The 26,485-nt window shown below is 48.1% G+C and overlaps 1 protein-coding gene across 1 annotated transcript in view; it reads left to right on the forward strand.

Annotated features, from left to right (window-relative positions):
• Positions 1-209: 209 nt before the first annotated feature.
• Positions 210-26,485, forward strand: part of ESCO2 (establishment of sister chromatid cohesion N-acetyltransferase 2) — a 182,005-nt gene continuing 155,729 nt past the window's right edge. The window contains exon 1 of the mRNA XM_069233721.1: positions 210-277. The gene's annotated coding sequence lies outside the window, so the exon portion shown is untranslated. The remainder of the gene's footprint in view (positions 278-26,485) is intronic.

Consider the following 26,485-nt stretch of genomic DNA (forward strand, 5'->3'; position numbering starts at 1 on the left):
GGGCAAGAAGACTTAACTGACAGTGGAGCAGTGAAGGAAGAGGGCGGACAAGAGCGGCAAGGGATATTTATACATATAGTCGGAAGGAGCAATGATTGGACATTGGTTACCATGGGAACGTTGCTCCATGGGTGTTGTAGTTCTTCGTGGTTTTGTTGAACTTTGAACTTGCTGTTAAATAAAGAGTGAAGAAAGATATGCATAATCCTTGCCTCTGGTCCTGACATAGAATAGAGCTGCAGACGCTGGGTGACTGCACTCAGAATTAAACACGTTGGTGAGCATTCTTCGAATCATTTTTTACTCTTAGTTTTGTTCAATCGATTCAGGGAAGCAGTGACGGCAATACCCCTGAATAAACGCTGGCCCGGAAAAATTGTCTAAAACGGGAGTTGAGGATTTTGCAAAATTTGAATTTTCATAAATGTGTGTGAGCACTACAGTGCGTGAAATTAGTTGATTACAATGTTTATCCAATTATGTGCTTTGGAACAAACAGAAAACACTGTTTTCTTACACAAATAGATGTTGACTTTTTGCCTGAGGTTTTTTTCACATTGACTATTGGGTTGAATTTGAGCCGCGAATACATACACAAACAAAAATGCTACTAGCTATGAACACACATAAAATATAAAGGTTATATTATGGATAGCAAAGAATATATTTTATAGATGTTGGCGTTCGTCTACATAGATATGTCTGTGTATAGGTGTTCAGCGTCCTGGAATTACTTTTTCCTACATTTTCAGAGGAAAATACTGGCCATTTCTTCATGTTTGGCGATTGAGGAAGGTCCAGAAGCTGTTAGCTGAATGATGATTTTTTTTCTGACATAAAATATGTTTGTTTTTTAACCAGACAATAATCATCTTACTGAGTTTAAAAACAAAACACAAAACATAGCAATAGGTTAGATGAGTCTGAAGTATTTTTGAAGTCATTTCTTTTATTTGACGTTTTAAGTTTATATTTTAAAGGGTAAAGTTAACAGCTTTTTCTGATTTTACCAATAGTTCTCAGCCTTGAAGTAAAAATAAAACCCATTGTGGCAAACTACTGGCAAGGTTGCAAGACTGGCTCAAACGTCTGTCAAGTAGTCCTATATTAGGAATGTGCAGGTTTATCATTCGTAACGGAAAAGTTAAACTACAGTACCTAAAGGAAAAGAGACCGGATAAGCTGGACTTTTATGACATCGGGAAATTTGAGATCTCTTGATTACATCATGTTGAACGAAAGACAATTTTAACTGTGGGTGAGTGAAAGCAGTTTGGAGAACATTAAGTTGTTGTATACAGTGTATTAGTGGGTTTCAAGACTGGAGGATAACTTGGCCCAGCTAGGGTCTTACTGGCCCTCTATGCCACGTCAACAAGGATGCCAGTAAAGAACATTCTTGTATGCTACTTCATAAGCTTTCAGTGTTGCTTCACATATTTGTTTCTATTTAATATGTGGCTGCTTATTTTTTCAAAGAACAATGACGCATCAAAGATAACTGAAGTGAGAAAAGAACCTCTTCCCAGCAGAACAGGTCTTTTTCAGTCTGACCCAGATGGCTAATGTCCAGCGCTTGCCCCAGAATATTTGGAATCTCTATCAGTTTAATGACAGCAATCCCCAACTTTGTATGGCAGTGGTACAGCCATCACATCTTATCTCCTATTTGTTTTGATCAAGTCACCCACTGGCACCCATGCTTTTCTACCATAATTCCTTCAGTTTTCTTTTTCTACACCAACCCATCCTCATCATTCATTAGAGGACAGGCTTAGTTGTTGTCTTCCTTCCTCTCATTAACTTAAAAAGTTCTTCAGCACAAAATGTATGCTGGGTAGTATGATGTGTCCACACACTTTCTACCACCACTTTTCTTACAACATAACTACTTTTTACAGTCAGTTGTATAGCACTTATGACTAGCCTAGTAGCTCTTTCCACAATCCCATTTGATTGTGGATTGTACAAAAAGTCCTTATGTATTTTGATGTCGCTCACTTTCAAGAAAGATTGCATCACATTCTAAGCCAACTGCACACCACTGTCAATGGCTAAATATGCTGGGTGCACTTCCCTTCTAAACATTATTTGAATTCATTCTCATAATCATATGTTAAAAACCAACTAGAACCACATAGAACTCACATGAACTTTGGCAACAGCACACCTCTCTCCCATGTAATATATGGATTGAGTGAAGTCAGGCCAAATACTTTTCCATGCTTCTCCAATTCAAGTTGACAATGCGGATGGGCTTTCCAGTATAGGATGATACAGGCAAACCACTCCAACATTCTGCGACAGTGACAATAGAAAGTCTGTTGAACATATGCACCCCATGCTACTGCAGTAATCATTGTTGCCAGATTTTGGAACAAACCCCTTCTGAAGCCCTTCTAAGTGCCAAAGTTGTTTAAGTACAAGAACAAATGAAGCCTAAGTCAACCAATTGCAGCCAAATGTAGCCAGTTGTACCACTCCCAAATTAAGCTTATCCTGCAAGAAACATTTTAAGTGTAACTCTATCATTTAAAGCCCTAAATGTATATTATTCACAGCGCTCAAAATATCAACTTTTTACATATGAAGTATGAATTTGCTTATACCAGATTTATTGCCACTCACTTGAATTCTTCTCACAACATGGTGCAAGGTAAAGTAAAATATCCTTCTCGGCTTGGCAGTACCAAGTAATACCATTAAATGAAGATGATATTAATACGAAGGGTTGCACACGTTTCATGCCTGAGCACTTTCTTTCAATATTCACTGACAAATGTAAGTGCTGCCAGTACTGAACATCTCTACATACACATATGAATGTATGTGGTACTTGTACATTGCAAAGTGAATGCAAAAGCACCGGTAGATGTATTTCTTACTTTTGGTACTCATCAGAAGATAGTAGCCCATTGACTTGCTACTTCAGATCCTTTGTACCATGCACAACATAGCGCAGGTGCATACTGCTGCCTCAGACAGGAGTCACCATTCCTGCCTTCTGTGCCTGGCATTGGCAAGTTTAATTGCGCAATTATGTTCTTCTGGGCCTGGCAGCGGCAAACGTAGCATACCGTAGTTGAAGGATATCCTTCAGTCCCTTGCAGTTTCACTTTTACTTGTGCAAAAGTTTTCTGTGAGATTGACTCTTGGAACAATAGCATGCCGTATTTGAAAGAAATCATTCTGGGTCTATCAAGCCAGGTTCAGTTACACATAAGTGTGAATGTTCAGTTCAGTTACACAAAAGTGTGAATGTTGGTATGATATTGCACTTGCTTTAGGATGATTTGTCTTCTGAGCTGTAAAATGTACATTGTTGTGTGATAATTGGCTAGCATGGGGTTTTGATATGGTGCATTTTTTAAAGTTTGCATTTGGGGCTACTGTGAGGTCCTACCAGGGGATTGGGGTCAGAACTCAGCGTGCCTTTATCTGAGTCTGCCATAATCCAAGTGCCAAGAACAAAGCATGCATATGTATTTGGTGTTTTAAATTGTGAAAGAAAATAAATTAGTGTGGCACCCTTTGTAGTCCAGTTCCATAAATATGAGAAGCTTAGTGTCTAAGCTGAATGATGTTATGGTATGCAAGATTTAGTGTAAGTATTCAAAAAGGCAGTAAAATGTTTATACAACCTTTGCAGATATTCTTGTGCATAGACTGGAAGATGAGAGTTAATTGCTCTGGTCCTGATGATGGAGGCACACAGCTGATTGAACTCACCTGCCCGGAAAATGCTCCATGCTCTGTTCTGCTCCACTGTTCGTCATGGTGATGAAGGAGCAGACCGCGTCTTCGCAATGTTAGCAGGGATGTTAGCAGCCTTCAAATCGGCAATAGAGCCATCCTGACTATTTTTGTTGGTTTGCTCGCTCTGGCTTGATTCCACACTTGTTGCAGTGCTGCTTTATCTCCAACGAGGGGATTGTGAGGTGAAGGACATGCCTCCGCGCTATGTCAGACCAATGCCTAGCAGCAGATGGTGGAGGTGTGGCTCACTCTCGCTGCGCTTCTGACCGGTCCTTGGAGCAGACTGGGGGACCTCAAAGGTTAGTACCTGGGATAGCTGGGCCCACTGGGCAACGTCAGCAGCAGCGGCAGTCGACCAGGGGCCCTGCTGACAGACATAACCCAGTGCCATCTTCACATGGAGCAGCTTTCACAAGACAGAGTTTTAGCCCAAAGTTGAGCTGGAGCCCGAAGAGCCCAAAAAGCCAAAGTCGACTTTAGAGGAACCCAAGGTAAATGCAATGGTGCAACCAAATAAGAGGTAAAGAAGCAGTGTACAGCAAGCCGCAGTGCCCCAGCGTTTGAGACTGAGACTGAAAGGCCATTAGTACAGGTACAGTTTTCTTTGGCTACATCTATTCCAGATACTGGTATGCTTATGAATTCACCTTATCTTCAGCAGCATTCTCCTAGTGCCTCTCACACTGGTTCCCCTGGTGGGCTGGCCTGGACCCCTGGCTTGGGTCCAGTCCAGAAAACGTCTGATTGTTTTTTTCTGGTAAACTGCGGAAGGGGTCCCACATGTGCATAGAGGCATCCAAATTGGCTTGTCCATCCATCACTATTCAGGATTATGTTGCTCAGTCTACCTCTTCGGGTTCCGAACAGTCTGATAAATTCCAAAAAGAGACCTTAACTCTTGAGCCTTCTCCCTTGAAATGCCCTCACCCTATTAATAGTTTGCATTTGTTTTAATGATTGTTGAGACAATCATCTATCGAATTGGACTTGGCTGGCTCTGCACTGGTCAGGGGTATGTGGGGGAGGGAGTCAGTTTTGTCTGTGTAGGAAGTTCTGAGGTCTGATGTTTACGGTGCTAATTCAAGGGTGAGTGCAGGGGCTGGCCCTGGCTCTTATAGTAATCTGTCCATCCCTCACAAGACACCTAATTCTCCACAGGTACAATCCTTGGCCACCAACATTCCTGAGAATGGGGTTTTCGTGCCTGACTCACAAGAAATGCTAGAGACTTTTTTTCAGATTTGTTGGATGGAGAGAGGTCCGTGTCTGGAGCAGGCTTGGACTTAGAGTGGCAAAGGTTATAAAACCTGGCCACTTTAGCGGATATTATAATATATGCACACTCTATTCATATTTCAGCCAGTAAGCAGGCTGCTGCTAACACTATGGCTAAAAAAGATATCAGAATGGAAAGTTGAAACTCCAACAAGCTTTACTGAAGACAGCAAGGGCTAGTGTAAGTATGCCTCCAAAATGCCCTCTACAATGCAGCCAGAAGACATGGGTGAACACTTTTTGGAGGCTGATGCATTGGCTGAAGATAACTTCTCATGGGACCCGGAGAGTATAGAGCTTACACCTGTGAACACTGGGGGTGAAAATAAGGTTATATTGCTCTGCGGAGAGGGAGTGGCAGAGTTAGGCTGTGTTGTAGCTGTAACTTCTGCTCTCTCCTCTCCCTCTGGCCTCAGTGCTCTGGCCAATCAATCTCCTCTGGAGAATAGGGACGTTTCTACAGCACTCCCTGCTCACCCTACCCCATCCCTGTCAGCTATTTATTGCAAGTACACAGGGAAGAAACCTGTTAGAAATCATTATCTTTGAAGTCTACACATTCCAAGATCCAGGTATCGCTGTGCAAAATTACTAAAATTTGGACATCCTCCCTGGGAGATTGAATGACGTGGAAAATCGGTCCATACTGATGCAGGAGACTGCACAGCACACACAGGCTCAGGTGGAAGTCCATGAAATACATAGCTTAGTGGGATTTTGCATAAGCTGGAGGACATGGAAAATCATATGCATTGAAACAACCTCCGTATATTAGGTATTCCTGAGAGGCAGGAGGGCTATAATGCCTGACATTACATTGTTCAGTTGTTTAGTCAGTTCCCCCTGTCTTTTGCCTCTGCCTCCTGTATTTTTGACTATGTGCTGGACTTCATTTATGCTGGTTTTAGTATTCTAGGCACTTTATCATTGCTTATCTGTGCTAAAGTGCAAGTGCTACCTGTGTAAATTGTGATTATGTTTGGTTATCCATGATTGGCATATTTGATTTACTGCCAGGGCCCATAGTGCACCATGTGGCCAGGGCCTGGAGATCAAATGATACTAGTGGGCCTGCAGCACTGATTGTGCCACCCACATGAGCAGCCTTGTAAACATGTCTCAGACCTGCCACTGCAGTGTATGTGTGTGCAGTTTTAAACAGCCATGCCGACCGCCCAAATCTTCCCTTTTAGTACACGTAAGGCACCCCTAACGTAGACCCAAGGTACCCCCATGGGCGGGGTGCAGTGTATTTAAAAGGTACGACGTGTACTGGTGTGGTTTACTTGTCCTGATAGTGAAATACTGCCAAATTCGGTATTCATCATTACAAGATGTATCTCTCCCATAGGTTAACATGGGGATTGCCTTGAAATATCTCTTAAGTGTAATTTCCCATTGGGTCAGATAGAGATATGGAGTTTGGGGTTTCTGAACTCACGATTTAAAAATACATCTTTTGGTAGACTTGGTTTTTATATTGTCTGTTTGAAAATGCCACTTTTAGAAAGTGGGCATTTTCTTGCTTAACCATTCTGTGCCTCTGCCTTGCTGTGGAATACATGTCTAGGCCAGGATGACAATTGAGCTGATTGTGAATTCACTCTAGACAGTCACACAAAGGGAGCTGAGGTGTGCCCTGCATACCCTGATGGGTCTTCTTGGGCTAGAGTGGTGGGAGGAGCTTACACTTGTTCTTGAATAGGGCTGTGCCTGTCCTTAGACAATACAGGCCCTTATTACAACATTGGCGGTAAATCCCACTTACTGCCATGCAGAAGACCGCCAACACACAGCCGCGGAATTCCGCTACAGCTATTACGACCCACAGTTCGGAATCCGCCAAAATCCAGACACCTACACAAGTTCACCACACCAAAGGTCAGTGATAAACTGGCGATAACAAAAACTCCAACGTCACGCCAACAGGAATACGCCCACACTATCACGACCCACGAATCCACGCGGCGGTCTTTCAACCACGGTAAACCTTTGGCGGTACACACCGCCGCGCTCAAAATACACACACATTTACAAAACACAACCACATTGGACAATTCGAAATACACACACCTGATACACATACACACACCACTCCCACACACTCAATACAATATAAAACACACACCCACATCACCCACAAACCCTTACGACCACAATTGCGACAGAAGGACAGAGAGAGACACTACCATCAACAAACTAGCATCCACAGGCACTCAACATCATCACTCACACAACATCCATGCACCTCACACAACACACACAAACACATCCCCTCACACATCACAACACACACCGCCTCACACATCACCCACACCACCCCATGGCACCGCAAAGACACCTCAGGTTTTCTGAGGAGGAGCTCAGGGTCATGGTGGAGGAAATCATCCGGGTAGAGCCACAGCTATTCGGATCACAGGTGCAGCACACCTCCATAGCTAGGAAGATGGAGCTATGGCGCAGAATCGTGGACAGGGTCAACGCAGTGGGACAGCATCCAAGAACACAGGATGACATCAGGAAGAGGTGGAACGACCTACGGCGGAAGGTGCGTTCCGTGGTCTCAAGACACCACATTGTAGTTCAGAGGACTGGCGGCGGACCTCCACCTCCTCCCCCATAACTAACACCATGGGAGGAGCAGGTCTTGGCTATACTGCATCCTGAGGGCCTCGCAGGAGTAGCAGGAGGAATGGACTCTGGTAAGTCAAATCTTTAACTACCATATCCCCCACCCTACCTGCATGCTATCACATACCCCCACCCTCGCCCTCACCCCATCACTCCAACTCACATATGTCCCATTATCACAAACCACACATCCCAACACCAAACCCTGCATGCAACAAAAAAGCATGGACACTCATCACCAAAGCATGTCCACTACAGATACCCACACAGACCCCAAAACAATTATCACACAAGGTCCTACACAAGAATGTAAGCACTGGGGTACAGGGTCACCCACCCATTGCACACCATGGCACACACAGATGCAATAATCATGCCTTTACACCACTGCAGGACCCCTACCCAACGTCACCGGACAGGAGGTTCCAGACATGTCCACCCCCCCCCCACAGAAGAGGCCTACAGTGATGACAGCAGCTCTGTCCAACTGGATCTAGATGACCAGCCCGGCCCATCTGAGACCTCGGGACAGTCACAGGCCACCACAGAGCCTCCCCCCTCAGGAAACACCAGCACAGCACCCACCCAGCAGGCCCATACCTCTGTTCCCAGGACACGTCAAGCAGCAGTGTGTCCACCACTACAGGGAACCCAGGCAAACCCACCACCCCAAGAACAGCAGGGACCTGGGGGCAGTGACAGTTGGCACACGGTTCAGGGGACAGAGGCCCAAGAAAACAGGGGAACTGGGAGGTCTGCTGTGCGACAGGGGAGGACAGGCCCAGGGAACCCACTCTCCACGAGGCCCTCTCCAACATCATGGGAGCGTACCATCATTCCCAGGAGACGATGGCAACGGTTTCAGGAGACCCAGCGGCTGCAGGAGGAACAGTATTTGGGGTTCAGGGAGGAACTCAAGTCCATCAACACCACCCTGGGCACCATTGTAGGGGTGCTGAAGGACACTGTGAACACGAGGAGGGACACTGTGGCACAACAAGAGGCCCCTGACACTAGCCTGGATGATGAACAGCCCTCCACCTCCGCCGGCGCTAGTGGACAGGACCACAACACCAGCACCCCACACCCTGCAGATAGAGAACCACCCCGCAAGCGGTCCCTGAGATCCAGGACAAAGACAGAGAACAATGTCAAGACCCCCGCCAAGAAATGAGACCACCCTGAATGTCATCCTTCTGTCCCACTTTGTCACCCTGTCCACCCTTAAACTACCCTAGCTCCACTTCCTATGCCCCTTTGGACAATGCACCTCTGAGACAAATAACTGGACTCTGCCATGGACATTCCTCCACCATCACCCCTGACCATTTTACAACCCCCTCTAAATAAACACCCTTGAATCACAAAACAATCTGGAGTCAGTCTGTGCTTTCACAAATGTGTATTTGCAATAACTGAGGAACATAGCAATGTCCATTCTATTGTCAACATACCTATGTCACACAGCTCTAGTCCATGAGGTAACATAGCAGAGGTCACACAGTGGGACCCACATCTGTGAAATGGAAAGGCAAAGTGACAATTCAGGGTCCATACACTGGGTGAAAGTGACAGACAGATGATAGGTCTAACAATTTTATCAGATGTAGGAGGCAGTGATGTCTTCTTACCTGTGTCTCACTGGAAGTATTGCTGGATCACGTTGTTTCTGTTGTCTATGTCCTCTTCTTCTGCCTCCTCTTCTTCAATGTCCACAGGCTCCACAGGACCATCCTCCTGAAGAAAAGGCACCTATCGTCGCAAAGCCAAGTTGTGCAGCATACAGCAGGCCACGATGATTTGGCACACCTTCTTTGGTGAGTAGTATAGGGAACCACCTGTCATATGGAGGCACCGGAACCTGGCCTTCAGGAGGCCGAAGGTCCTGTCTATCAATCTCCTAGTTCACCTATGTGCCTCATTGTTGCGTTCCTCTGCCCTTGTCCTGGGATTTCTCACTGGGGTCAGTAGCCATGACAGGTTGGGGTAACCAGAGTCACCTGCAAATATCGAGGGAAATCTGTTAGACACACACTAACCCCTAGGGACAACCCCAGACAACTATTCACAGGGTATAGGGTCCTTGTCCTCACCTATTAGCCACACACGGTGCCTCTGGACTTGCCCTATCACATAAGGGATGCTGCTATTCCTCAGAATGTAAGCGTCATGCACTGAGCCAGGAAACTTGGCGTTCACATGGGAGATGTACTGGTCAGCCAAACACACCATCTGCACATTCATTGAATGGTAGCTCTTACGGTTTCTGTACACCTGTTCACTCCTGCGGGGAGGCAAGGCCACTTGTGTCTCATCAATGGCACCTATGATGTTGGGGATATGTCCCAGGGCATAGAAGTCACCTTTCACTGTAGGCAAATCTTCCACCTGAGGGAACACAATGTAGCTGCGCATGTGTTTCAGCAGGGCAGAAAACACTCTGATCCCTGATGCTATGGCCACTGTTGTTTGAAAAGACCCACTTGCCAGGAAATGGAGTACTGACAGGACCTGCACTAGAGGGGGGGATTCCTGTGGGATGGCGGATAGCTGACATCAGGTCTGGCTCCAACTGGGCACACAGTTCCTGGATTGTGGCACGATCAAGTCTGTAGGTGACTATTACATGTCTCTCTTCCATTGTCGACAGGTCCACCAGCGGAGGATGCCGCCATCTCCTCACCTGCCCCAGCGGACGTGCCCTATGGATGAGAACAGCGAGCACAGAATCAGCTAACACTGAGGTAGTAAAAAAACAATTGTATTGCACACATTTGTCAATACGCTATGTGCCTGTCTCTGTGTATATGCAAGGCCTATATATGTGTGACGCATTTAAAATTAATGCCATGTAGCCCCCTGAAATGGCGGCTGCCTGACCTGTAATGTGGGACAAGGGGATATGAGGTACCTGCGCTGGCGTTCTACACTGTCGCGGTAGGCGGTCGAAGACCGCGGCGCAATCCTGCATTGGTTAACATTGGGCCCTATGGGTTCCAGGAGCCAATGACGAGGTACGCCGGCGATGACGGTACACACCGCCGCGGATGTGACCGACATTTTCTGTCTGTTCACTCACGTCTGGGGAAAGGGCCCCTGCCTTCACATTGGAGCAGTTGGATAAACTAGTGGATGAGGTCCTCCCCCAGTACACGCTACTCCACGGTCCTCGAGACAAACAGGTGAGTACACTGTGAGCATGCTGTATGGGCAATGCCTGTTTGGAGTGGTGTGGATGGAAGATACGGGGTGGAGATGAGGCCTGCATGATAGGACGGTGAGTGTATGTGCGTCAGGGCAAGGGTGGGAAGGTGGGACAATGACTGTGATGGTCCGGACAGTTAAAGTTTTACATTTTCCCCTGTACAATTCCTCTAGGTCAGCGCCCACCAGAAGAAGGATATTTGGCGTGCCATCGCCAAGGGCGTCCGGACCCTGGGGGTCCACCACAGATGGAGCACCAACTGCCGTAAAAGATGGGAGGACATTCGCCGCTGGAGCAAGAAGACTGCGGAGGCCCAGCTGGGGATGGCCTCCCAACGTGGGAGGGGTGCCCATCGCACCATGACCCCTCTGATGTTCCGGATCCTGGCGGTGGTGTATCCGGAGTTGGATGGGTGCTTAAGAGCATCACAGCAGCCACAAGGGGGTGAGTACCGTCACATCCATCTGCCTCTGCGGGCATTGGAGGTGTCTGGGTGGGAGAGCTGGGCAGTGGGTTCCCCTAGGCTAGGGCGAGCTTTGTAGGCAAGGACCCTTTGTGAGGCAGGCTAAGTGGCACCCCATCCCCACCAGTGGTAAGAGCCATCTACACCTAGTCAGGCTCCTGTGGCTTCCATGTGTGCAGCAATCGGGCATAGGCCATGTACCCCATGTCCCTGTGATTAATTAATGAACTCTAAGTGCATGGCGTAGTGCAGAGGGCTGCTGTGTCTGTAGTGTCCGCCGACGGTAGCGGTATTGTATGCACTGAATATGTCTTTCTCCCCCCCCTTTTTGTGGTCTCCCTGTTCTTGTGTGCATTAGCATCATCAGGTGGAGGAGCTGTGCCACCGGAGCAGGAGGGAGCTGCATCCCACATGGCCCTGGAGGGCGAGACAACGGAGTCTGAAGTCACCACTGGGACGGAGTGTGATGGGAGCTCCATGGCGGGGCAAGGAGCTGAGACCAGCGACACCGACTCTTCCTCTGATGGGAGCTCCCTTGCGGTGGCGGGCCCCTCTGTCCCCAACGCATCTACAAGTACGCCCGCCACCCCGCTACCAGCTCCGCCCTCCCAGCAGCCCCTCAGCGTGTGTCCCGTGGCCGCTCACCCAGGAGTGTGGACATCTCCTTCACCCCAGGCACCTCAGGCCCTGCCGCAGTCAGCCCTGCTGCCCTCAGTGAGGAGGCTACTGACCTCCTGAGATGCCTCACTGTTGGGCAGTCTACCATTCTGAATGCCATCCAGGGTGTAGAGAGGCATTTGCAACAGACAAATGCATACCTGGAGGGCATTCATTCTGGCCAGGCAGCCCAACAGCGAGCATTTCAGGCTCTGGCCTCTGCACTGATGGCAGTCATTGTCCCTGTATCCAGCCTCCCCACCTCAAACTTCCTCCACCCAGACCCAATCCCCAGTACCTCAGCCTACAGCAAGCACACCATCAGACCAGCATGCACACACCTCAACACACAAGGGTGGCTCTGGCAAACATAAGCACGACACATCCCACAAGCACTCACACAAGCATCATACCCATGCACACATACCAACATCCACTGCCTCCACTGTGTCCCCCTCCTCCACGTCTCCCTCCCCCCTTCCTGTCACGTCTCCACTCACACCTGCATGCACTACATCTTCAGTCACTACCTCCATCACCAGCATGCCCGTCACCACACACCGTTCACGTGCACTCACCACCCCCACTACCATTCACACATCCCCCGTGTCCTCTCCCAGTGTGTCTGTCAGCCCTCCTCCCACACTACACAAACGCAGTCACACACCCACCCAACAGCCATCCACCTTACGACAGCCTCCAGCCCATGCACCCTCACCCAAAGTCAGCATATGAATACCTCCTACAACCACTACCTCTTCCTCCACTCCCAAACTCCCTCCATCTACCCGTCCCAGTGTGTCAAAAAAGCTTTTCCTCTCAAATGTTGACCTCTTCCCTTCACCTCCCCCCCCGTCCGTCCCCTAGGGCCCGCCTTTCCAGTTCCCAACCCAGCACCTCAGCCACCACATCACAGGGCACAGTGGTGCCAGCAATATCCGGATTCTGGAGTGCGCCAAGCAACATGGCTGCCAGTGTCCAAACGAGCGAGTCCAAGGACATTCCCCCACCTCCAGAACAGAAGAAGTTGCCCACATCTCGGAGGGAGAAGGCCAAAACACCTGCCAGCAAGGGCTCAGCTGCGCCACCATTCAAGGTGGTGAAGGGCCTGAAAAAGAAAGGCAAGTCAACGTCGCCGCCAACCTGCACGGACAAGACCACCACCGGCACCACCACATGCACCGCCGCCACGGATACTGCCGCCAGCACCCCAGATACTGAGCCCTTTACCAGCACCGCAGACACTGTGCCCTTCAGCAGCACCGCAGTCAGTGAGCCCGCCACTAGCACCGCCGCTACTGACACCGCCGCCAGCACCGCGGTCAGTGAGCCCGCAACCAGCACCGCCGCTACTCACACCGCCGCCAGCACCTCAGTCTGTGAGCCCGCCACCAGCACCGCCGCTACTGACACCGCCGCCAGCACGGCAGTCAGTGAGCCAGCCACCAGCACGGCAGTCAGTGAGCCAGCCACCTGCACCGCAGTCAGTGAGGCCGCCACCAGCACCGCCGGCCCAATGACTGCTGCAAGCATCGCCACCCCAATGACCGCCGCAAGCACCGCCGCTACTGACCCCGCCGCAAGCACTGCCAGCGGCTACGCGACATCCTGAGCCAGTGGCACCACCGCAGACATGGCTGCCATCTCCAGTGGTAATTCGTACAAGGTTGGTGGTCAGTTCCAGGGGCCTGGGCAGCTTCGATGTTGCCCCACCGTCAGTGGAGTGTCACATCCACTGCCTCAGTCCTTGGCAGGATGAAGCACTCTGGGCACAAAGCCCCCTCCAGAACCAGTGGAGAAAGGCATCCGCTACCTCAGTCCTTGGCAGGATGAAGCACTCTGGGCACAAAGCCCTCTCCAGAACCAGTGGAGAAAGGCATCCATCTGAGAGACCGTGGCTTTGCACTCCCCAGGATAAAGCAGTGGGCAAACCACCCACTGGAGAGACTTGAGAGACTGTGGCTTTGCACTCCCCAGGATAAAGCAGTGGGCAAACCACCCACTGGAGAGACTTGAGAGACTGAGGCTTTGCACTCCTCAGGATACATCAATGGGCATGGAGCCCCCTCATTGAGCTGGCATTGTGCACTCATCCGGCTGAGGTGCCCCCCCTTCCCTTCCCCCTGAGGTGCCTGTTTTATTTCAATCTGATGCCCCTGCAGTGTTCTCTCCATTTCGATGAGGTATCGAGTGTGGGCCTCCCCCATGCATTTTGGGCCCAGTGGTCCACGGACTATATAGGTGCAGTACCTGGACTTGAATTCTTGGTGTACATATTTTTTATAGTGTATATAAATTTTTGACTAATGGATGTTTATTGATTACAATGGTTACAATCATTTCCTTTTGTCCTGTTTCAGCATGTATTGGTGTGTGTGTTGTTGTGGGTGGGGGCGTTGTATGTGTATGTCACTCTCTTTTCCCTCCCCCTCCCCTGTGTTGTAGGTGCAGTACTCACCGTGGTCGTCGCCGCCATCAGTCGTGCTCCTGGTAGAGGAGCAGGAAGACTATCGCAGGGAGTATTTGGAGTTCAGGCTCCATGCCATCCTGGTTCCTCGTGGGCTGTGTAGAGGTGGATGTTTTCCCTTCCAAGTCCTGTTTCCGCTGTGTTTTTGTTTGCGTTGAATCTGCCCCGGAAAAGGTGGCGGATTGGCCTGTCATAATAGTGTGGGCGTTACATTGTCTTCCGCCTGTCGGTGACCGCCATGCTGTTTGTACCGCCGTGGCGGTCGGAGTGTTAAAGTGGCTGTCTATGTTGGCAGTTTCCGCCATGGTCATAATTCAATTATTTTTTCTGCCGACCGCCAGGGTTGTAATGAGGGCCACAGTCTCCAACCCCCTAGAGTGTGTCTGGGACCAGGGCAGGAAAGGCAGGGCCTTGTGCACTACAAAGACTTTCCTTTGAAGTTTGCCTACTTTGCCTATTGATAATAGGCAGCATGGATTAATTCTGGGATGGGATACTACTGCTCATATCAATATGGCCATTTCTGTTTTGCATGTCGCGGAAACACAGGGAGAGGCTGCGGGACTGATTCTGTCCAATGCCGAGAAGGTGTGAGACAGGGTCTAATGAGGCTTTCTCTGGTTGGTCCTTGCAAAAATGGGGTCGGACATGAGTGTTTAACCGCGATCAAAACACTTTATGCTTCATTATCCGCCTGAATTGTTAGAAGAGGGCAAATATCTGACAGTGTCATGCTTCAACTGGGCACTTGGCAGGGATTCCCATTGTTCCCCTTTTTATTTTCATTATATTTGAAACAATTTATCCAGAAACATAAATTCTTGGACACAATCCCCCACTGTGCCATAATTGGTTCTTGGTAAGGTAATGGCGTATGCGGATGGCATTGCCATCCTTTTGTCATCTCCTGCTCTAGCACTTATTGGTATTGAGGCGGCTGCTGATTTTGTTATAGTTTCTGGATATAAATTGAACATCGATAAAACTCAAGTTATAATTAGCTCTGCTTTAGGTTCTACAAATTTCCACCATGTCAGAGAAGCCACTTATTTAGAAGTTTGTATTACCCCCTGAATGATGGACATGGTCGATCTTAAATATGAGGGGCTCTATCATGAATCCTTGACAATTTTCCGGAAATGGGATAAGCTCCATCTGGGGCTGTTGGGTGATGCAAATTGATTAAAATGGTTATTATGACCAGGTTTTTTATCTGTTTTGGTCTATACCAATATATCTTCCCAAGCAGGTTTTTAAAATGGTTGGACTAGCTGGCAGGGATTTATATGGGGGATATTAAACACCCTATTGCGCAATACCGTATCAGCAGCGACCTCGCAATATAGGAGGTATGGTCCTTCCCTCACTGCAGTTGTATTTTCTTTCCTCTTTTGGGCACCGACTGCTATCAGTCATGGGTGGGCTCAATTGGCAGCTATTCTATTTGTTTACTGAGTACTAGATTTTCAATTGTACTTTATTATCTATGCAGGGCCTCATTTATCTATCTAGTTCAAGCGTACTAGGTTTAAGACATTGGCTGGCTATCACCATGATCAGTATAGGGAAAGGTGCGGAAGACATTGTGATGCGAAGGGTTAATTAGCTTGAGCAGTGTAGATGAGCGTGATGCCTGCTGAAACCCCCCGAACAACGTGGAAAAGTTCATGATATTATTTTCAAGCTTGTTTGTGTAGAAGACTCTGTCTCAACCTTAAGAACGAGAGTACAGGGAGAAGATGGCATGAAAACAAAGGTTGGGGAAGGGCAAAGCAGCCAAGTGCTGATAACATAGCTAGAAAATGCCAGAAAGAGATAGAATCCAAGCTTTGAGTTAATTAAGCACTGAAGTGCGGGTGAGGGATTTGAAGCTCACAGATGTTGTTGTGAAAGCTGCCATGGCCCATCACTGCCTCCCTGTTTTGCTGTTCAGAGACCGTGATGCTTGAGGGGGAGAGAGGTCCAAGCAGGCGGTAGAGGGCTTCCCAGCATTTCGTGGACTAAGTTAAGTTCCACACAGGGATGAAATGCCTTTCTTTCTCTGCTCTATTATTATGATTGATTATTTATGCTTGCACTGTGTTTATAATCTGAAGTATTCAGCTCGTTTATATTTTGCTTTCTGAACATCGTAGTGTGAGCTTGCTGCAGTAATTGACACATGCATTTTGGTGTGCAGTAAATCGAAGCTTATCTGAAGTATTCAACTCATTTATATTTTGCTTCCTGAACATCGTAGTGTGATGCATTTTGGCATACAGTTAATCAAAGCTTATATCTGTCAATGAACTCTTTGCTTATATATATGCATAGATGCTCTTTGTAGTGTACTTATATATAAATAGATGCTTTTCATTGCTATTCTTATTCTACTATTGTTAATGTGCTAAATGCCTACATTTACCTGAAATTCTAGTAAAGCTAAATTGTATTCATAATTGGCGTGTGGTCCTTCATTGAGCGTCCTTATTGACTTATACCGAACAGGTGTCAACCAGTCACCTGGATAAGACATTTTGGTACCAGAAGTGGGGCATAAGTCAATAATGCCTCTTTGGAGACGTAAGAAAAATGGGGCAGCGAGCGGAAGGCAGCATGGGGCAGAAGCCAGATCCATTCCCGGGTGGTTAGCAACTGACCCGTTCTCTGGTGTGGTAGGACTCCTGGACCGGTGGGCAGCGCCGATTTTATGGGAAGCACTAGATGAGAAAGTGACTCCTCTCTTAGTGGAAGATGCGGTCGAGAGTGTGAAACTAAGAGGGGGGAACTTGGAGCTGAAAGCAGCAGGGCAAGTGGGGTGGCTTTTCCTGTCTGCGCTCCGTATGGTATACAGGAAGACAAAACTGCGGGATGAGGTTGCAGCCTTGTAGGAAAGGCAGCTACTTATGAAAGTGACGATAGAAAGTGCAGTGACTCGGGGTGATCAAATGGAGGCAAGGTGCACCACATTAGCAGTACGAGTAGCAAAACAGAAGAGTAGGCAGAAGCCTAAAATACCCTCAACTGTGCAAGTGAGGGCATTGGTACGCAAAGAAAATTGGGATCCATATACTTGGGATGGGACAGTCTCAGATAATGATGACTGGAATTGGGAGGATGAGGTGGAAGTATATGGAACAGAACTAGGTGGAGTTGAAAGTGGAGAAGAACGTGTAGGTGAAATTAAAGGGGAAAGGGGAAGTGTAATGGAGGTTCGCCCACTCATGCAAAATAGATCAAAGGGAGTGAATGGTGGGCAAATACAGAATTCTCATTTGGTAAGAGATTATACACAGAGTGAGTTGTTGGAGATAACTCGTATGTTTAGGCAGATGCCTGCAGAGCCTTTGTTTAAATGGTTGGTGAGATTGTGGGACACTGGAGCAAAAGATGCATTACAGAATCCTTTTATGTTAGGTCCCATCACAGAAGGAGACCCGTTTGAGCTGGAAATGATGGTACAGGATGATGTAGATGATAGAGTGATGTGGAGCCTATGGCAGAGGCAGGGAAAAAAGAGGGTGCCACAAGATTGGGCCTTAGTGGAAACAGAACGCATAACTGATGATCGGCCGGTCACCTTAAAAACATGGGTCTCTTTACTAGGTTGGACAAGAGAAGGAGGGGTTGACAATAAAGTAGGCAGAGGGCAGGAGTTTGCCATTGTGAAGTGGAAATGGTATCAGCAGCAGAGGACAAAACCGGGACCAGCAGGAGTGTCGAAGTTACAAGAAGATAAGCTAGGGGCAGTGGACTTGCAGGCAATGGCCCCTGCGCCAGAGCCCTCTGAAATTGAATCCTCACCATTTAGGACAGCCCCGCCTTTTGAACGACTCACTGAAGAAGAACAGCAAAATGCATGGTTCACAGATGGTACCGCCTGGTACTATCAAGGAAAAAGACAATGGCAAACAGTCGCATTCCAGCCTGCTACAGAAACAATGTTGCTGTGAGGAGGGGATAATGAATCAAGCCAGCTTGCAGAACTGCAGGGGGAAGCAGCAGTGATCGAACAGGCCCCCATCGGAGAGAAAACATTTGTGTACACTGACAGTCGGGCCACTTACCAAGGACTAGTAAGCTGGGCCACGACTTGGCGCAAGGATGGATGGAAAATTAAAGGCACCCCCATTTCGGGAGACGAGCAGCTATGGGAAGAGATGTGGGAGAAAGGGCAAAAATGTCAAATCTATGTGGGACATGTGGATGCCCATTGCCCATCGGATACCTCACTTGCATCTCTATTCAACAACACTGCAGATCAAATGGCCAAAACGCGAACAGTGGTCATCAAGGAGGAAGCTGAAGCTGCTTTAGCAAACAGGGACCATGCTACATCCGGACATCTAGGAGAGAATAGCACTTATGCATGGGCACAGCAGCGACAAATTCCAGTTACTAAAGAACAAGTGCAACAAGCAGTAAAGGAGTGCCCCATATGCAACCAGATTAGACAAATGCCCGTGCAAAAGAATCCTAGCGGCCATATCAGAAGAGGAACTGCAGCTGCTACAGTGTGGCAATTGGACTATATCGGGCCGCTACCAAAAGAAGGAGGAAAAAGCTACGTATTGACCATGGTGGACACGTACTCTGGCCTTATGTTGGGTATACCCTGTAAGTCTGCAGATCAAAAGTCCACTTTGCGAGGGCTAAACTACCTGATAAAACATTATGGGGCACCTGATGAGATCCAAACAGATAGGGGCACACACTTTTCAGGGAAAACAGTGCAGGGCTGGGGGCAGGAACATGGAATTTGGTGGATTGTGCACCTTAGTTATTATCCACAAGCTGCAGGCATGATTAAGAGATATAACGGATTGGTGAAAGAACAGCTAAAAAAGTTATCAGCACATGACAGACTTGCACGGTTGATTTGTGAACAAGCGTACACCCCCCACATTGAAGAAAGATCTGCCCCCCGATAACACCCAGAGAGGTGAGGGAGGATTTGGAAGCACAGGAAGAAAAGTATTGGTGAACCATCCAGGGAAAAAGCCAGAGGCAGGAAAGATATTGAGTCAAGGGGTGGGGAGTACGTATATTGTACTGTTAAAGAACTCTAGTGTACCTGTATTTGTACCTGCAGTGAGACTTACCCCACGGTCACAAACGATGACATCGGCGTCAATGCTGTGGTTCCTGTTTGTGGTCAGACCGAATGTAGCAGAGAATGTCGTTACGGACCTTCATGTCACTTGTGCATCTCAAGCCGCTAACGTAACTGATGACCAGAGATATGTTTTACTTTGCAACGTGAAGGTACCTGGAGGCAAGTGAATGGCTGCCAAAGTTGTGACCTGTGCCCTGAAAGGTAACTGGACAGCAAATCTGACATGCCAAAGGACTGAATGAGTTGCAGGGGACGCCAGCAACAGTACAGGCTTTGAATTATACGCTAAACATGATATGTAAATATTGTGATACCAGGACATATGGTGGTTGTTACAATGAACAATGGAACCAAAGGAGTTCGATACTCCAAACCACCAGCCTTCGTGTTTTATGTAACCGAAAGACGCATGTTTAGCAACTTAAGCAACGTTTCTATAGTTCGATATGGAATAGGATGTAAGCAAGCTCTGCATGCAAGCACAATTAATCGTATTGTGTTACAGATAAATATTGCCAAGGGGAAGGTCTCAAAGTATGATCCATTATGCGCACCATGGACACCACACTTATGGCCCTTACCAAAGTTACGCATTAGAAGACATCTAGGGTCCTTGATAGCTGGGGCCACCGGAATCGGGGTAGGGGCCCTGAATTCTTTTGATGTTGAAGCCATTAGGAATAAGCTATCTTCTACAGAATATAGTACAGGGGAGGCCATAAAAGTAATTTCTCAATGGGGGTCCACACACTCACAAGAAGTATGGAAAGTTCTGCGTGGTTTGTATCGCGATTGGCAATGGCATAATTTCATTTATGAACAATTCGGAAAAAAGCTTTTAAAACACACAAGCAGTGTCCAAGGGCATCCAGTGCATACTATGGCAAAGCATTGTTAATCAACAGTATGCAGACTTTAAAGCAGAATGGGGACAGCTTCAGGGTGAATATTGGAGACAACAATTGCATTTGCCTGAAGAAATATGGGTAAAGCCCATACAGTTTCACTGTGAGGAAGAAATGTGTTATGCTCTTTTTGATATAGCAAGAAGTGAACTTCCTCCTGACATATGGTGCCCCTTTATATTGCTCCCAGTAGTGATAAGTAAAAGAATGGTGGATACCTCACACTGACAAAAAGTGGATTGATGAAACAAATCACACTGTAGATCCCACTAGATGTGCAGATTGGTCTAAGGGGTGGGTATGTACCCACACTGGACGGGTGCTAGATCCATGTCTTCACACAATACCGGGAGAATATGAATGGTTACCTTATCCTTTTAAATGGCACAAACCTATATCAGATAGGGACAGAGAGCATATGTTATGTCATTAATCATCCCTTACTTATTAACGGATTTATACAAACCACCGGAGAGCAAGTAATGTGTATGCGCAATATTACCAGCATTATTGACATAAGCACTCACATCTTGTACCGACCGACTAAGTTCACCATAACCACATTACAGACGCAAATGCGTGCGCAGTTAGAGTGGAACATCTCGCTTGTTGTTAAGCTACCCAGATTAGAGGCAATCAGGCACTACGCACAAGTTACCTTTGCTAAATTTAAAATGGCAGCTAAATACACCAAGGATACAGCCATACTGATAACCATAAACGCTAAACAGCACACTGCTTCATGCATCCAGCAAATAACTGAGCATCATTGGTATGACATCTTCTTAGGCTGGGCACTAGGAGCTATGAAGACGCTAAATATAGTGTTACAACAGCTAATTTGGTTATTGATTGTTTGTGTTACACTAATGACTATACTATGTAGACTATATGTATGCACAAAACAGCTTTATACTAAGATGCAGGCGCTTAGAATAACGCTGACAAGTATTAGTAGCAACCTAGCTAGCGGAATGTCAAATTAAATGATATCTGTTTCGCATGCATCGCGCTCATCTAAGGGGTGGAGTGATCAGTATAGGGAAAGGTGCGGAAGACATTGTGACGCGAAGGGTTAATTAGCTTGAGCAGTGTAGATGAGCGTGATGCCTGCTGAAACCCCCCGAAAAATGTGGAAAAGTTCATGATATTATTTTCAAGCTTGTTTGTGTAGAAGACTGTGGGGGTCATTCTGACCCTGGCGGTCATGGACCGCCAGGGCCAGGGTTGGCGGGAGCACCGCCAACAGGCTGGCGGTGCCCCGCAGGGCATTCTGACCGTGGCGGTTTGGCCGCGGTCAGAAGAGGAAAACCGGCGGTCTCCCGCCGGTTTTCCGCTGCCCAAAGGAATCCTCCATGGCGGCGCAGCTCGCTGCGCCGCCATGGTATGGGGTGTCGTGGGGCCCCCGTAAGAGGGCCCCACTTTGAATTTCACTGTCTGCATTGCAGACAGTGAAATTCGCGACGGGTGCAAGTGCACCCGTCGCACCTTCCCACTCCGCCGGCTCCATTCAGAGCCGGCGTCCTCGTGGGAAGGTTGTTTTCCACTGGGCTGGCGGGTGGCCTTTTGGCGGTCGCCCGCCAGCCCAGTGGAAAACCCAGAATCACCGCAGCGGTCTTACGACCGCGGTGCGGTATTCTGGAGGGGGGAACTCTGGCGGGCGGCCTCTGCCGCCTGCCAGAGTTAGAATCACCCCCTCTGTCTCAACCTTAAGAACGAGAGTACAGGGAGAAGATGGAATGAAAACAAAGGCTGGGGAAGGGCAGAGCAGCCAAGTGCTGATAACATAGCTAGAAAATGCCAGAAAGAGATAGAATCCAAGCTTCAAGTTATTTAAGCACTGAAGTGCGGGTGAGGGATTTGAAGCTCGCAGATGGGGTTGTGAAAGCTGCCATGGCCCAGCGCTGCCTCCCTGTTTTGCTGTTCAGAGACTGTGATGCTTGAGGGGGAGAGAGGTCCATGCAGGTGGTAGAGGGCTTCCCAGCATTTCGTGGACTAAGTTAAGTTCCACACAGGGATGAAAGGCCTTTGTTTCTCTGCTCTATTATTATGATTGATTATTTATGCTTGCACTGTGTTTATAATCTGAAGTATTCAGCTTGTTTATATTTTCCTTTCTGAACATCGTAGTGTGAGCTTGCTGCAGTAATTGAAACATGCATTTTGGTGTGCAGTAAATCAAAGCTTATCTGAAGTATTCAACTCATTTATATTTTGCTTCCTGAACATCGTAGTGTGATGCATTTTGGTATACAGTTAATCAAAGCTTATATCTGTCAATTAACTCTTTGCTTATATATCTGCACAGATGCTCTTTGTAGTGTACTTATATATAAATAAATAGACGCTTTTCAGTGCTATTCTTATTCTACTATTGTTAATGTGCTAAATGCCTAAATTTACAAGAAATTCTAGTAAAGCTAAATTGTATTCATAATTGGCGTGTGGTCCTTCATTGAGCGTCCTTATTGACTTATACCGAACAGGTGTCAACCAGTCACCTGGGTAAGACACACAGGATTTAGACTTCAATTAAAAAAACATATTGTAGTATTGCATCCTTTAATCTGTATACTTCCCTCGTCCGACAGGTCGACATAACAGCTATTTACACTTTTGGCATCACATTGGTTTTAAACAACTTGACCACTTGTCCTCTAATGGGATAATCCTCTCTTTCAAGTCACTTCAGGGTTCTCATGGCACATACCGGCAGGGTTTCTTTAGATATCTACAGCTTAGAGATTTTGGGGGTTATTCCAACTTTGGAGGAGGTGTTAATCCGTCCCAAAAGTGACGGAAAAGTGACGGATTTACCACCAGCCGTATTACGAGTCCATTATATCCTATGGAACTCGTAATACGGCTGGTGGTATATCCGTCACTTTACCGTCACTTTTGGGACGGATTAACACTCCTCCAAAGTTGGAATAACCCCCTTTGTCTTCCATTTACTGGCTAATGATATCTCTGTGTGGCTCAATCTATTTTTGGAGTGGTTTGTTCATCTGTCCAAAGTTTGTTCTATTAGCATTTTGTATAACACTTTTTTGTCTCTAGTGGATCTAATGAACAACATTAGCGAACAAATGGACTAAGATTTTAGGTTTGATGGTGACTGAGGGGGATATCCAGGTCAGTGTTCATCTGGTCCAAGGCATACGTAGACCTTCATTATGACAGTGGCGGTAAATCCCACTTACCGCCACACTGACTGCTGCCTACTTACCGCCGCGGATATCCATTCACCATAATATGACACACATATACCAATCTGTTACTATTCAGCCACAGACACAAATCCGCCACACCAAAGGTCAGTGATAAAATGGCAGTATCAAAACCCACACCGTTACGCCAACACAGAAATACCCCCCACATTACGACCCACGAATCACAACGGCGGACATTCAATGGCGGTAAACCACTTGCGGCCACGCTCCAAATACACAAACACATATAAAACAACACCACATTGGACAATTCAACCAACACACACCTGACACCCAGACACACACCACACCAATACACCCACACCACTATAAAACACACACCCACATTGCCCACAACCCTTTATGACTACAAACCATTGGCACGAGACAGACACCATGACCACAGACAAAACCAGAGCCACACACTACTTACACCTATACACCACTCACGCACCCCACATCACACACCCCAACACATCACCCTACACACCCTCACCTACACACCCCACACAACACCCATGGCACCACAAAGACACCCCCGATCCACAGAGAAGAAGCTAAGGGTCATGGTGGAGGAAATCATCATGGTAGAGCCACAGCTATTTGGAGCACAGGTGCAGCAGATATCGATAGCTAGGAAGATGGCGGAGAATTGTAGACAGGGTCAACGCCGTGGGACAGCACCAAAGAACTAGGGATGATATCAGGAAGAGGTGGAATGACCTACGGGGGAAGGTACGTTCCATTGCAGCAAGACACCAACTCGCTGTACAGAGGACTGGCGGTGGACCCTCACCTCCTCCCCCACAACTCACAGCATGGGAGGAGCAAGTTTTGGCAATACTGCATCCTGAGGGCCTGGCCGGAGTAGGAGGATGGCTGGACTCTGGTAAGTCAACTCTATACTACTACTATCCCCCTAACTGCATGCCATCACATACCCCCACCCTCACTCCTATCACTCCACCACTTACCAGACACCCCACTATCACATCTCACTTATCCCAATGCCAAGCCCTGCATGCCATACCAATGCATGGACACCACTCACAGACCTGCATGGACACCTATCAGTAAAGCATGCACACTAGAGAGAATCAGCTAACCCACCATATACCACCTTACACAAGTGAAAGCTGCCAGAGCAAATTCAACCAAAGAGGGCAAGCCACAGATGCACAATATGTCAGACACAGAAACAATAACACAGCATTTACATCCTCACAGGTACCCCAGCCAATTTCAGCAAAGAGGAGGTGCCAGGAAGATCCAGTCCCCCAACAGTAGAGGCCCACAGTGATGACAGCAACTCTGGTCTTCAGGATCTGGATGACCAACCTGGCCCATCAGGGACCTCTGGCCAGCTGGTTACCCAGGCCCAGTCACACACCACCACAGAGCCTCCCCCATCAGGAAACACCACCACAGCACCCACCCAGCATACCCACACCTCTGTCCCCAGGACACGTCAATCAGCAGTGTGTCCACCGCTACAGGGACCCCAGGCCACACCTCATACCCAAGACAATCAGGGACCTGTGGTCAGTGGCAGTGGGCACACGGTTTAGGGGACAGAGGCACAGACCAACAGGGAAACTGGGAAGAGTGCTGTGCACCAGAGGGAGGACAGGCCCAGGGAACTGACTCTCCAGGAGGCACTTGACGAGATCCTGGGAGCATATCAACGTTCCCAGGACACTATGGGCCAGGTCCTGGACAATGTGCAGGAGAACAGGCGGCTGGAGTTGTGTGTGAAGTCCTCGGTTAAGGATGGTGGGTGGATGTCCTCTGGGCGGCGTATTGGTTGTGTGATGGGCCATGTGTGTGTAAATGGTGATGTGAAGGGGTATGGTGGGCCATAAGTGTAGGAGGCAGGACTGTTTGACTAATACTATTTCCCTGTGTGTATTCCCTCTGCAGGTCAGTGCCCATCAAAAGAAGGGTATATGGCGTGCCATCGCCAAGGACGTGTGGACCCTGGGGGTCTATGGCAGGCAGAGCACCCACTGTCGGAAACGGTGGGAGGAACTGAGACGCTGGGCACGGAAGATGGCGGAGGCTCAGTTGGGGATGGCCTCCCAACGAGGAAGGGGTGCCCGTCGAACCCTGACCCCACTGATGGCGTGCAGAATGGCGGTGTCCTATCCTCTGGCCTCCACTCTTATGGCAGCCAATGTCCCTGTTTCTACCCTCCAAATTCCATTTCCCAGTCCCATTCTCCTCAACCTCAACCCATCCCAAGCACACAGGCAGACGAGCATGCACACAAGACAACACACAAGAGTGGTAGAGGCAAACACAAGCACCACACTTCATCCCACAGGCACCCACACAAGCACCATCCAGATGTAGACATACCAAAATCCACTATTTCAACTGTCTACCCCACTGCCTCCTCCTCCACCTCCCTCCCAGTTCCATCCACACTCCCCTGCATGCACTACATCATCATCCACTACTAGCATCACCACCACACAAAGCAGAACAGACACCTCACTGGCAGACACCTCCACAACAGCCATGCACACGTCCCCTGTGTCCTCTCCTACTGTGTCTGTCCCACCCTCCTAAGGTACACAAACGCAAGCACTCAGACACCCAACAGCCATCCACCTCACAACAGCATCCAGCCCATGCACCTAGACCCAAAATCAGCAGACAGACTACTTCAACAACCACTCCCTCTTCCTCCACTCCCAAACCTTCTCCCTCTTCCCGCCCCACTGTCCCTAAATATTTTTTCCTATTCACCATTGACCTCTTCCCTGCCCCTCCCCATTTCCTGCACTCTGGCCAGGGTGGGAAGAACCCAGCCAAGC

The sequence above is a fragment of the Pleurodeles waltl genome, chromosome 5 (assembly GCF_031143425.1).
Source record: "Pleurodeles waltl isolate 20211129_DDA chromosome 5, aPleWal1.hap1.20221129, whole genome shotgun sequence".
In the NCBI taxonomy this organism is placed as follows: Eukaryota; Metazoa; Chordata; class Amphibia; order Caudata; family Salamandridae; genus Pleurodeles; species Pleurodeles waltl.